Below are 13,002 nucleotides of genomic sequence, written 5' to 3' on the forward strand. Positions count from 1 at the left end.
AAAGAGTGCTCCTAAAGCCTGCAGCTACAAAACAAAATTCTGCTTTTTTATTGAAAAAAAACACCCTTACCACCAACACGCGCCTACGTAAAATATTGCAGTGAGAGTAGGCCCACTAGAAAACCCAGAGCAACAGGAACTGTTTGTCCTCACAAACAAGGGCTCTATTACACAAAGCGAGCACTGGGAGCGCTAAATTCAGATACATTTCTGCCACAGTTTTGGGTTGTTGTGTCCTAAGTAGTTGGAGAGTCGGGGCTACGCTATTTTACTGTCTTTGTCGACGGTAAAAGGTTGCTTGTCATAGGAACTTTCATGCCGTTTCCTGTTTTTGACTCGAAGCAGTAATGTTTGCTATCTAGAGTAAGCAGCAGAACAGAACCCAATACCATGCAAAGCAACATATCAATATAGTTAAACCACAATACAGCATATTGCAACTAAATAGTCAAGACGGAACGGAAAAAACGTAAATCAACGCAACAAAATTACATAGCAATAATCCAGCACAAATACAGCAGCACAAAAAACAACAAAACACATCATACAAAACTCCATCCAGGAAATGTCCATGAATGTTCTAGTTTTATATTTTGCCACCTCCAGAATCCTGTTATCATGACACAGCGGTAGAAGGTGTTTGGCTCAAACTCTACCTTAACTTACCACCAAGGACATGAAATAGTACTGGTCAATAATGTTTTGTCATCTGGCTTAGAGTCTACAAACCGTGAAATAGCGCCTGTCAAAAATATTTGGTGATCCAGATACAGTTCACTGTTGGGCTGGCACTCTGGGGCTGTGACACAAAAACAAAATGGCCCACAAACTGGTCCTCTCAACTTGGCTCATATTAAAAAGAAAAAAATACCTATACTTACCTATATTTACCTGGGATGGGGTCCCCATCCTCCGCTGTCCCTCTGGTGAGGGTGTCCCTGGGGCTTGGGGAGGGCACCTGTGGGCTTATTCCATAGTGTTCCACCATGGAAATAGGCCCCCAGGTCCCCTAACGTCTGCCCTGATCCAGGCGTTAAATAATGGTGCTAAGCAAGCTTTGCACCATTATTTGACACCTCCTCCCCATGTGTAATGTTTGCACGGGAGGATAAATAAGGCGCTAGGGCCGTAGAGTCACTTTTGCCCTGGAACGCCTACCTGGCATCTCATTGATGCAAGGTAGTTTTTCGCAGGCAAAAAATGACTTTAACTCCAATATTTTGGCGCTATACATGTCTAGTGCCAACATATAAGTATGGAGTTAAGTTTGTACCGGATTTGCGTTTAAAAAAAAAAAATGACGTAAATCTGGTGCAAACAGAGTATACATATTCTCCTGAATGCCCCATAACAAGAGCCATTGGGATTGTGCGTGAAGAGAGGAACAAATTATGCAGTGAGATGATCTAAATTATGAAGCAAGGAAATGCAATTTATGAGGTGCAATGCAGAACGTTTTGTGGCATTATTCATTATTTTGTATTTTTTACAATTTTACTACTCTCTAGGCAGAGGTGGCACCACATTATTTTTAGTTTATCACCTAAATGCAGTCAGCAAAAGAAAGGTAGCCTGTCGGTAAAGTGGCTACCACTGCTCCGCATCACTTGTGGCAGTGTTTGCAGTAACGTTTGATCCGTTTGAGCTAGAAACATTTGTTTGTTAAAATCTACACTGTGACGATATACAGACGATGATGGATTATGTGGAAAGTGCGGCAAACCTATAATTATGTAGAAGTGGTCTGAGGGTTACCACACCGCCTTGATGGAGCCGACCACCACTGCTGTGACTGGCACTTTACTGGAGTAGCACGGGGGGGCTAAAAAGGGCCTATCCCAGCAGCACGCACAAAAAGCGCCCCCAGGCCCAAAATTATTTAGATAATAAGAAACAGCAGATGCAATTGACAGGAGTGGGGGTTCGATAAAGGGAAAGATCAGAGGAAAGAGAGAGAAAGACGTGAAACGTGAGGGAAAGAGTGACGGGAAGAAAAGAAATAGGAGGGGAAAAGTGACTGGAATACATGGAAGGAGAAAACGAGGAGCGCGTGAGAGACTGACAATCAGGGCGGAAGAAATGTGGGGGAAACAGGTGAGTGAAGTGAGAGAAGTAGAGGGGAAGAGAGCAGGCCAAAATATAGGAGCGTGTGAGAGATGGGGAAAGATCGGGAGAAGTGGGAGTGGAGGAAAAGTAGGGCGAGACTGCGACATTTAGGGAAATGAGGGTAAAAAAGAGAGAGTGAGGGGTGTGGGGAGATTGGAAGGGCGAGACAGGTAAGACTGAGAGAGAGAAAGAGAGGCGACAATGGGAGAAGGGAGAAAGAAACATGAAAGAAAGCCACTGGGCGTGAGAGAAAGAGGAAAGAGAGAGGGTGGGGGGAGGAGACACTAAACGGGATAAACTGAGAGTGAAACAATAAGGCACGGTGATATATGTGCGTGTGCGCATAGAGAGAGCTGCTAAAGGGGACACTTGGGAGCCCCAAGTCAGAGCAAGACTGTCACATTTAGCCGTGCAGTGGGAATGGGGGTTGGGGAGAAAGAGTCTGTGCACTTGGGGGGTGGGGGGGGCAGGAGCGCAGACAGGCGGCGCACTGTAAATCACCCATAACACGGAGCAGGAGAGGCAGGATTACCGGTCCCTTCTCTGATCTGTAAGCCCCGTACCCGCAGCAGCCACAAGTGCCGTGCGCTCGCAGGCGCTATGGAGCAGGCTCCACCCCGGCTCTGTCCCTCCGCCCATCCCAGCCTCGGCTCCTCTGCCCTCTCGGGCCACAAACGGATCTGTGTCAGTGTGGAGCCGGTCCCGCAGCGTGCACTCCGAGCAGGCAGACACCAGAGAACAGCGTGGAGACCCTGAGCTGGCGGCATCAGGGCGAGCACCGGGGCAGGGACCGACCAGGTACTGACAGGCGTGTGCACCTGAGCGAGCAGGCACCGGAGGACGGGGACTGTACCGAGCACTGACCGGCATCCTGTCAGCAGGCACTGCTGGTGTGCACTGGAGCACTGCTGGTGTGCACTGGAGCAGGCACACACAGACACACTGCTGGTGTGCATTGGAGCAGGCACTCAGTAGAGCACAACTCCAACAGACGCCTTGCCAGCGTGCACCCCTAGCAGGCACTGACGGATTCCTTCTGCGACTTCTAAACTAGCAAGGTATGTAACTTTCAATAACTTTTTGTTATGTTTTCTTACGTTGTAGCGCCAGTCACAGACCCGCTACGTGTTTCACAGCGCTACACAAATACTCACAAGATGAAATCAGGCAGAAATGTGCGAGCAGTGACATTGCTCATCGCAGTATGGCTGGAACTATATCAGTCCCAATTCTCGCGGTTCTACTGGGCAACATTGTATCGAGGTGCCAGCCAGCTACGCAGCGCGGCAAACATTCTCGAAGGAGGCTTCAAGGCGCTAAAAGCGGATCTATGCACAGTATAGCATGGATGAAAGAATATTGACTCCTTAAGTGGCGAACAAGGCCTACTGAAAAACCACTTAATTGGCGGCATTATTACCCATCTATTTGATACTCAATCTACCACTGAAGGATGAAATGCTGATTCCACCCCTAAACCCGCAGGCAGCACCCAGAACTGCTGCAGTAGCTCATTCTATAGGATACCGCCCTGCCAGACACTATAGTGGACTCTAGCAAGCTATTCCAGTAAAAGATGCAGTACATAGCTTGCTAGGCGCTTCAAGCGGGGAGCTGTCCCTCTGAACGGCGTTGCACTAAACTATCCCTTGCACGATGCTATCCTATCGAAATTACTCTTTGTCGAGCTTTCCACCTGTTTTATTTTTGGGGTAATTACAATGCGCCTTAGAGAGACTTTTAAGTATGTTTGCAATATAAACTGAGGACAATACTTACAAATACAGAAGAGATTAGAACTGTAGCCTCATAGCGGCTAGAAGCGAAGTGAGGAAAGATAGGTTGCTAGATGTTAGGAAGATTTGGAAAGGGAGAGCTTTGAATTTCCTCGAGGAAGGAGCCAGTCTGACGCACAAAGCGGGGTCGCTCCAGCGTGTCTGTCCATATGCAGAGGAAGCATGTAGGCGTCATCTGTCCTAGAGCTGTCCGCGTGGTGTTGCGCTAGCTTCATGATTGGCGCTGCATCAGTAAATCCATGCACAAGCACCACACAGTCCATGGCTTTTACCCGTACCTACTCTTTACTGCGTGGGTAGAAAAGAGGATACAAGTGCCCAGCCTTGCTCGGGGTGCATTCTTAAGACGGAGGAGGAGAGCAGGTTTCTGTGCACGCAGCCACACGACCGATTTATGTATTTGATGTATATAGCGCCAGCTTCATCCAACCTGGTTTCGGAGCGCTGAAACTAAGGAGGGCGTGAAAACACCAGGGGTCTGTTCAGCTATCCCCATGACCTTTTGTACTCATGCACTGATCACGCCTACACCACATCTCCCCAAAGACCGATCCCTGCATTCGCCACCCTTCTGTGAATGGAGGGGGGCTTTAGTGTCACTCCCATTGCCCCCACCCCAAGCACTCTCCTATCATGGCCCCTCCCGCAGGGAACCCTCTGAGCCTGAGGCAACCACCCCTCAGGCGTATGATTGCCTTTCACACCCCCCTTTACCAATGCAGAGGCCAGGAAACAACCTGGAATTTGCCAAGCCAGTCTATTAAATAAAATATAATTTATACTCTGTGGGTGTATCCCATGCAGCCCTGGCAATGCTGGCCTGACTCGTCGTGCCAATAAACTGCGTGTATAGCACTGTAGAGAAGTACTGGTTCTGCTTCTGTTTGAGGGGAGGGGTCAGGGGCGGGGAGAGGAAGATCAGGCCGAACTTTTCACCCAGTGCTGGTTAAAAATGTTTGCTCCGGGTTGGAGAAAGGTACGAGCTTTGCACAACGGTAGCCCGTATTTGCATTTGTTATTCCACAATATTTCTAATGTAATCGTTGAGAGCCCGCTTAGTGACACCCCGGCTCTCCCTCCGTAATCCTTCCTTTCTCCACCTTTTAGGGGCCCCTCTTCTTTTTAAAGACATAATTATTTTATTTAGACTATTGAAAATAGCGGCAGTGCGCTTTTGAATAGACGTTTAGGGATGAAAGGCTCAACTGGGTCTGCCAGAATCCAAAACTCCGTCACCTGCTTTAACAAAACAGATCTCAGCCGCAGGAGTATTAGCCCGCTGAGCCGCCGTGCTAAGATTTGACCACGTGACTCGCAGTTTGCATACAAATAGCCGCACTAGGGGCCATATGTACGAAAGCTTTTACCCATAGACAAAGAATGGGTAAAATCCTTTGGTACATCTGGCCTAGTTGCATTAACCCACTGATCTGTCTTACTCGAACGCAAATGTGTGACCTGCGGGTTAGACCCTCTTCTTTACAGCAACATTATCAATGAACTATTTTAGAAGAATTTGCACTGAACAAGCTGTAGATTACTCATGGTTATCTGCAGCAGAACTTTATTTGAAACTTTAACATTAGAGACAAACTCCCTCGCAGATTCTGTGGCATGAGCATTAACCCACTAAGCTATCTTAATCAGGTTTGCAGCTGTGATTTTTTTAGCCTACTGGCTGATGATCCCCACTACACCCACATCCACCTACTGAGCCAACTAGTTTCTAGAAATGAAATCTGAGATCAGGAACGCTAGAATTATGCGGCATGGTAAAATCAAATTATGTGGTATGGTGACTAAATTATGTGACAAGAAATGACAAATTACGTGCCGCATTTCTGCACATTTTGTGATAGTATACCTTCCCTATTTTTCATTTGTACACAAGGTAACAGACTGGGAACAGGTTTCTCCTCGTTAGTACCAGTTTAACAGCCAAATACACAATAAACGACAGGGGTGCATGTCAACTTTTGCAAAGTGTGGCAACACGTATTGCTGTGTTTTTAGTAATGTTTTATCTGTTTGAGCTAGAAACATGTCTTTAACCTGCAGATTAGGCAGCAGGTGATGGATTATGTGGCAAATTCATAATTATGCAAAAAACGCACCACCCACAAAATTGCATGTTTCCAGGTGGGCTACCGGAGACCTACTAGTCACAACAGATCTCTATTGTAGCCAGTGCATTAACCTTCCGATCCACTTTACTGGGATTCAAAACTGTGACCTGACAGTCACACACAGTACCGTGTGACAGTCAGTGCTTATTATGAGCGGGTGGTTACGGCACATTATGCCTCTGAGGTGCCTTCCTGGATTTTGACTCTGCCATGCAGACTACACGAGGATAATTGTGACAGCTGACGTGCCAGTTGCACACTGATCCCTAAAACAGACATATCAACCCACTGAGCTGTCTTAACAGACATGGAACAAGCTGATCACAGACAGATCTCCATGCAAGGCACATTAATCCACCGAGCCGTCTTAATGGGGTTCGAAAACACAACACAAGCACATTAGCCCACCAGGCTTTCTTGTCAGCTATAATCACTAGCAGCTGTGCTGTGCCCAGCATCTGGCCGGGCCTCTATGGTGGGAACGTTCACTTATCCGAGTTTTATCGGCGAGAACTTCCCATGACAGCACCTCTGCCTGCAAGATGTTTCAGCTTCTCCCGCACTCCGCCCTACTCCCACACTTCCCGTCCCAGACCCCATCGCCCAAGCCCCATCTAACAGTGGAAAGCCATTAATACTAGGAACCTTTAGCTTGCAGAGGGCGGGAACGCAGCATGTGCCCTTTTCACACGCTGGCTTCAACCCACCAATCACCGTGGCCTGTTTGCAGACGTGCGAGCTCTGCATGTTCATGTGTGCGTGTGGTGGGTGGTGTGAGGGCGAGGACGCCATAGGCCCTATCCTGTGGCCATCGCCAAGGGCAACATTTGACTGACAGCTCCTGTGCATCCATTCTGCTCACCCCTGACCCATGGCCCCGCGCGGTCTCTAGCTTTGCCCCGCCTCCTTCATCCCACCAGTCATCCAATATTTCGGTCCCAGCCCTGTCTGGCTGTGCTCACGTCGGTCCCTCCCTCACTTAACAAGTGAGGTTGCTCTATCCACTCACGGTCCTTTCACCTGAAGAAGTAGTCAAAGGTACCCGTCCACCCTCCCGCCAAGCCACCCACCGGCGTTCTGTGACCACAGCCTTCTCGCGTCCTGTCCACGAAATACTGCCGCCTTGCGCTGCGAGTGTCATTGAGAGGTCGCAGCGCCTCTTTCAAATGGACGTGGGAGATGATGTCCAGTAGTAAAGTGAACCTATATAGAAATTCAGACATATCTATCTGATCGCACCGTGTGATCCTGGCCACATGACTTCACCGCCGCGTAGTGCGGCTTCTGCCAAGACTGGGAGCAAAGAGGAAAGAGTTAGAGGCTGGCAGGAAGCCAACCCCTCCCCTCTCGACTGTGAATATATTTAAATATATATACATTCCTCACCCACCTCTCATAGGAATTGTGCTTAAAACCAGGGCCTGTTTTAGTAACCTGTCTCTGAACTGTCTCCAGTCTGTCTCCACCCCATAAGACTACCGCCTCCCTCCCCTTTACAGTGGGAGGGCTGACCCCGGTTCACTCCCCCCAACTTTTCCAGCCTCCAAAGCACACTCCTTCACAGCCCTCGGGCCTCCCTGACACACAGCAGTGATCTCATCACTTCACCGCTGCCCTGCATTCTTCCAGATGTGGGGGTGTCAAGAGCGCTGCGACAGGGCCCCCCCACAAAACAAGACCGCGGCCCCAGCACTGGAGGCTGGCTCCAGGTGAGTGGAAGGAATTATTCTACAAAGATGAGGTCACGTAGGTGTCTGGAACGTTATTACACGCTGTATGATAACTCTTCCGTATTTACACGTTTTATAGCGCCAAACATAGCGCGAGAGCTTTAAAAACGTTATTTCTAATGTTATTAGATGCTAATAGTGAAGTACTCTTGCTCATGGCATGAACAATTCACAGGGCAGAGACTTATTGGAATCAAATATAGTCACGGTGGTCCCCGAGAGGTGTGGGCGTAGGTAGGCTGGCAACCAGCTCTGGGGTCATAGCGTCCAGTTGTTGCAGTATAATTGAAGGACTACTGTGTACGCTGCAGTGTGTACAGTATTTTAAAACTGTGCAGCGTGTGATGCAGTGTCGTGTATTAGGGCTAGTTAGCCCCGCGAGTGATGCCGGGTGCCTGAAACAATGACGTGTGCCCTCAATGTCTGATGCCCTACGGTAGAAGTGTCCCTTAGCTATGCAGTGTGATACAGCGTGGCGACCGCGCATTATTGCACAGCTGCAGCTTGATGCAGTGCCTCTGAAGTAGTGATGCAGTCTAGTGAACCAGTGTTTCACAGCGAGGCAGCGGGATGCAGCGTAAATGAAGCTGTCTTGTATATCTGCCCTCCGCTGCAGTACCACTATACTCTCTGCTTGCCGCCGCATTCATCTGCTCTCTGGGTTGGCCTAACCCACTATTACCCAGTTGCACGAACAGCTTGCGAAGGGACAGCAGGACTGTCCTCATCACCTCCCTCATAATGTACTGGAAGAGGAGTTTTCGAATGGGACTCCTCTGACTGAAAAATCACTCCCAGAGTCTGCGCCATTGTCCTGTCCCTCAGATGCTGTCTCAGTATCTGATGTCTCAGTCTCTGATCCTATGTCAGAGCGGTCCTCTATAACCCGAGTGCAGGCAGCAGTCATCCATCAAGATGCCATCTCTGCTATTGGCTAAACTGTAGGTCTAAAACACTAGCCTACGTAGACAGTCACAAAATCGATGGTGTGTGTGAGATACGTGCAACAGTAGAGGCCACCTTACCTGCGCTTCTTCCCTCAATCAGCACGTACTTTCAAGACACTCAAAAAACACCTTGTCACATACCATTCGTCACAGTCTTTAGCACCTCCTGCGCCCAGTCCAACAATCATTATTGGTGCTCCCACTCCCTCCTCCTCGGATTCCCTCATTACCACCCAGCAAAAGTGCCCTTCATCTCTCCATAGACTTTACTAATGTACTCAGCTATTTACATAAAATACAGATGTGCTCTTTGCAGAAGGCATATAATCTTCTGCGCTTCTTTATGGCACTAAAACTGCCACTAGACAAGTCGGACCCTTTTCCCCCCAGGGAAACCACACACATATTGACAAAAGTGATATATATATGACAGCCAACCACCTGAAACTCAACTCAAGCAAAACCGAAATAATCCTCTTTGGCCCACACAAAAACACCTGGGACCCCCCATGGTGGCCCACCACGCTAGGCCCTGCACCCACCCCCGTCAACCACGCACGCAACCTCAGCATCATCCTAGACTCCTCCCTCTCGATGACCCAACAAATCAACGCTCTTACCTCCTCATGCTTCAACAAACTCGTATACTGAAAAACATTCAAATGGATCCCCACAGAGACCAGAAAAACTGTCACTCACGCACTCATCAGCAGCAGGCTTGATTACAGAAACGCCCTCTACGCCGGCACCACTCTAAAACTCAAGCGCAAACTACACGCATCCAGAACTCAGCAGCACGACTCATCCTCGACCTCCGCCGACACAAACACATCTCTCCACACCTCAAATCCCTCCACTGGCTCCCCATTGACAAAAGGATCACCTTCAAGATCCTCATCCTCGCACACAAATCACTCCACAACACAGGCCCTGCCTACCTCAACGAGAGTCACCTTCCACACCCCCACACGAAACGTCCGCTCAGCTGACCTCTCTCTCGCCTCTGTCCCCCGCATCAAACACACCACCACCGGGGGCAGATCCTTCTCCTACCTTGCAGGATCCTTCTCCTACCTTGCATCCAAAACCTGGAACGCCCTCACAACCCACCTTCGCAAGACCCAAAACCTACTTCTTTTCAGGAAGGGCCTCAAAACCTGGTTAGTTATGGATGTTGTAAATATTATATGTTTAACTATCAGTATTTTTGTTACTTTGTTGCTTTAAGAAATGCACTTGTATTTAAATGGGGCAAAAATGGCGGTTGCCTTATTAAAAAATAAGGTTGTGTTTGTATGTCAGACGTGGTGGCGCGCGTCTTATCCAGGCACCATTGGCGATTAGGAGCGGCAAGGGAATTGCCGAAGTTAAGTGTTTCTATATATATATATATATATATATATATATATATATATATATATATATATATGTGTGTGTGTATATATATATATATATGTGTGTGTGTAAATATATATATATATATATATATATATATGACAGTCTCTTGTGTATATGTGCAGTATAATCCAGTGTAGTGCAGGGGCGTTGCACATCTCTGCAGTGTGATGTACTGTAACTGGACAACATGGTATATCTGCAGTTCGAAATGTTGTAACTTTATTAGTAGTATTGTATACCGGTGTTGTGACAGTGTGACGGAGTGTGGTGCAGCACCAGTGCGTATCCACGCAGTGTGATGCAATGTGACTGAAGCAGTATAGTGTATCTGTGTACTTTGAGGCAGCACATCTGGTACAGTTCTATACCCGTGCAGTGGGTTTATTGTATTTGAAATATTACCTCTCTCTGAGGTATGAAATTGTAACTGGTGTAGAGTTCTTGATCGTGACATCTGTCGCAGTGTCATTTATAGAATTCTTGTACTTCTGTCTGGAGTGATGCAGTGTGACAGAAGCAATACTCTGTGTAATGCAATGTAACCAACACAGGACCGTACACCCGTGAAGCACACTGCAGCACATTAGAAATATAATTACACTGTGTGTTTCTGCAGTGTCATATATAGTGGTACTTCTTTAGTAAATGCAGTAATAGTAATCTGAAAAAAATGTATATCGATAGTGTGTGACTGCAGTTTAACTGGAGCAGTATCAAGTATCTGTGGAGTGAGAAGTACTGTAACTGAAGTGATATTACACTGTATATCCCTGCAGTGTGATGTATGTCACTTGTGTGATCAATGCACCCCAAGTGCACCATAAATGAGCCAAAAAGAATGCATATAGATGCAGTGAGAATAAAGTAGTGCAGTATATCTGTGCACTTTGATACAGTGCAACTGGAATTGTATTGTACATCTGCTGCGAGAGGTATTGTAACTGACGTGAAGGCAGTGGCGTAGCGTGGGTTGTCAGCACCCGGGACAAGGCAAGTAATTTGCGCCCCCTAACCCGGGGCAAGGCAAGTAATTTGCGCCCCCTAACCCGTGGATTTAGTCTCTTCCAAGATGTTGCGCCCGGTGCGGCCGCCCCCCCCCCCTGCACCCCTCCACGCTACGCCACTGCGTGAATGTACACTGTGTGTTTCTACAGTGTGATGTATAGTGGTACTAGTTCAATAGATGGTCTGAGTCGTGCAGAGTAAGTAACCCAATAAGCTTGTATAATGAAGCAGTGCGACTCAAGGGTATTCGGAGTACAATTGTGCACTGGACCTGTCATTGTGCGGTGTAGAGAGTGGCAGCATCACTTGTAACAACAGTTCTAGGGCATGGATGGCCTCTTAGTCGCATGCTTAGATTTCCCTCCTTCTGGGCTTGTTGGAAAAGGAAAAGCCATAAATCTTTGTAAACCTATCTACTTACCTTAGGATGGCCTTAGCCAATAAAACCTAAACATAATCCTAGTAGAGAGCTTGTCTTTGTTCCCGGGATGCTTAGGGACCGTTTAAGTGCCAAACCAGAGGAATCTTGGTTCTGTCTTGAAGTGTGGACAGGATTGGCCCCTTTATGAATCTAGGGGAGACTGAAAAAGGAGAAGAGTTGTTACACTTACAAAAACTGCTACTATTGCCCCATTGGCCTCACATGTGTGCATGACTATCATACCCATAACAGACAGGAAGAGGGTCCAGAGGAATTAGGCTTTAGTTAAATAGGTTCTTGAGGTCAAGTATGAGCTTCTGGCCTAGACCCTACGTCTAAGTGACAGTGTTTACAGAAGGTGTGAACTAATGTCCATGTGGCTCTTCTGCAGAGATCAACGGGAATGATGGACAGTAAAGTCATCCTTTGGCGAGGCCAGGAGGAAAAATTGTATTTTTGTACCAGGAGTGGATGCAACGTAGCAAGCCATGGAAATGAGATAGTTTGAAAAAAAATGTGCACATCAGAGATCCATAAATTGCAGATATTTCTTGAAAGCCATTGTCCCAAATCTCTGAGTACTTTATTCTTATCAATATATTCTAGACTCTTTTAGCTTCAAAGGTAAGGAACGAGTGCTCACCCGGAGCCAAGGATTTAGGAAAGGAAAATTGAGGAAAAGTGACACGAAAAGTACAACCTGCTACAGAAAAGCTGCTTGCATTGTGACAACACCACACCTGTATGAACAACCGTGAACAGAGTCAGTGGACAGAGCAGGGATGTCACTAACTCTTCTGGGAGAGGTAACTATAAGTAAGAAATGTGCTTCCCAGGATAAGCACCCCATATTTAATATGTGTCTGAGCACCTACAGACGCACTATGGTTTTATCGAGAATAAAGACAATAACAACATTAAGCTCCAGAGTTTGAGCTGTTTACTTAGGTGGATGGAATTTTTCTTCAAACCCATGAACAAATCTTTATGATCTTAAAAAATAGGTAGCACTTCGTTCTCTTATTAGGTTGCAAGAGTTGGAAAGTTATATATCTGATAGGGGTTCTTTGAAGAAGCTACTCTGGCCTGATTCAAAAGGTAAAGAGCGTTGCCCTTTAGATGAGCGACTAAATGCTGTACCAGGGATAAATCCATAAAATAAAAACGTGCTTCACTTTAAAGAATAATAATAAGGAGCATGCTGTCTTCGGATGGCCCCCGACATCTCCCAAAATGTAATGCAACAATGAGAGACTAAGAAAGCCGGTACTCCCAGCGCCTAGAAGCAGAACTTTAAACATGACCTGGGGTATCTGGTCTTACCTGTTGTTGGGCAGTATGATATGAGTGGAGCAGCAAACACTAGTGAAATATCAAATCTGCTTGGAGCATGGCAGAGCTACAAAGACGGTGCACATGTTGGACATACTGTCGCGTAGGCGCTCATTATCCTAATGAGACTACTGGATTTGG

At 47.2% G+C, this 13,002-nt stretch overlaps 1 protein-coding gene across 2 annotated transcripts in view; it reads left to right on the forward strand.

The window, feature by feature from the left end:
* Nucleotides 1-2,615: 2,615 nt before the first annotated feature.
* LOC138292931 (sphingosine 1-phosphate receptor 1-like) overlaps nt 2,616-13,002 on the forward strand; it is a 47,303-nt gene continuing 36,916 nt past the window's right edge. The window contains exon 1 of one of the 2 annotated variants that reach the window (XM_069231812.1): nt 2,616-3,164. The gene's annotated coding sequence lies outside the window, so the exon portion shown is untranslated. Of the gene's footprint in view, nt 3,165-7,612; nt 7,738-13,002 lie in introns of those variants that run through there. The other variant, XM_069231813.1, reaches the window with a different exon arrangement.

The sequence above is a fragment of the Pleurodeles waltl genome, chromosome 4_2, assembly GCF_031143425.1.
Source record: "Pleurodeles waltl isolate 20211129_DDA chromosome 4_2, aPleWal1.hap1.20221129, whole genome shotgun sequence".
In the NCBI taxonomy this organism is placed as follows: domain Eukaryota; kingdom Metazoa; phylum Chordata; class Amphibia; order Caudata; family Salamandridae; genus Pleurodeles; species Pleurodeles waltl.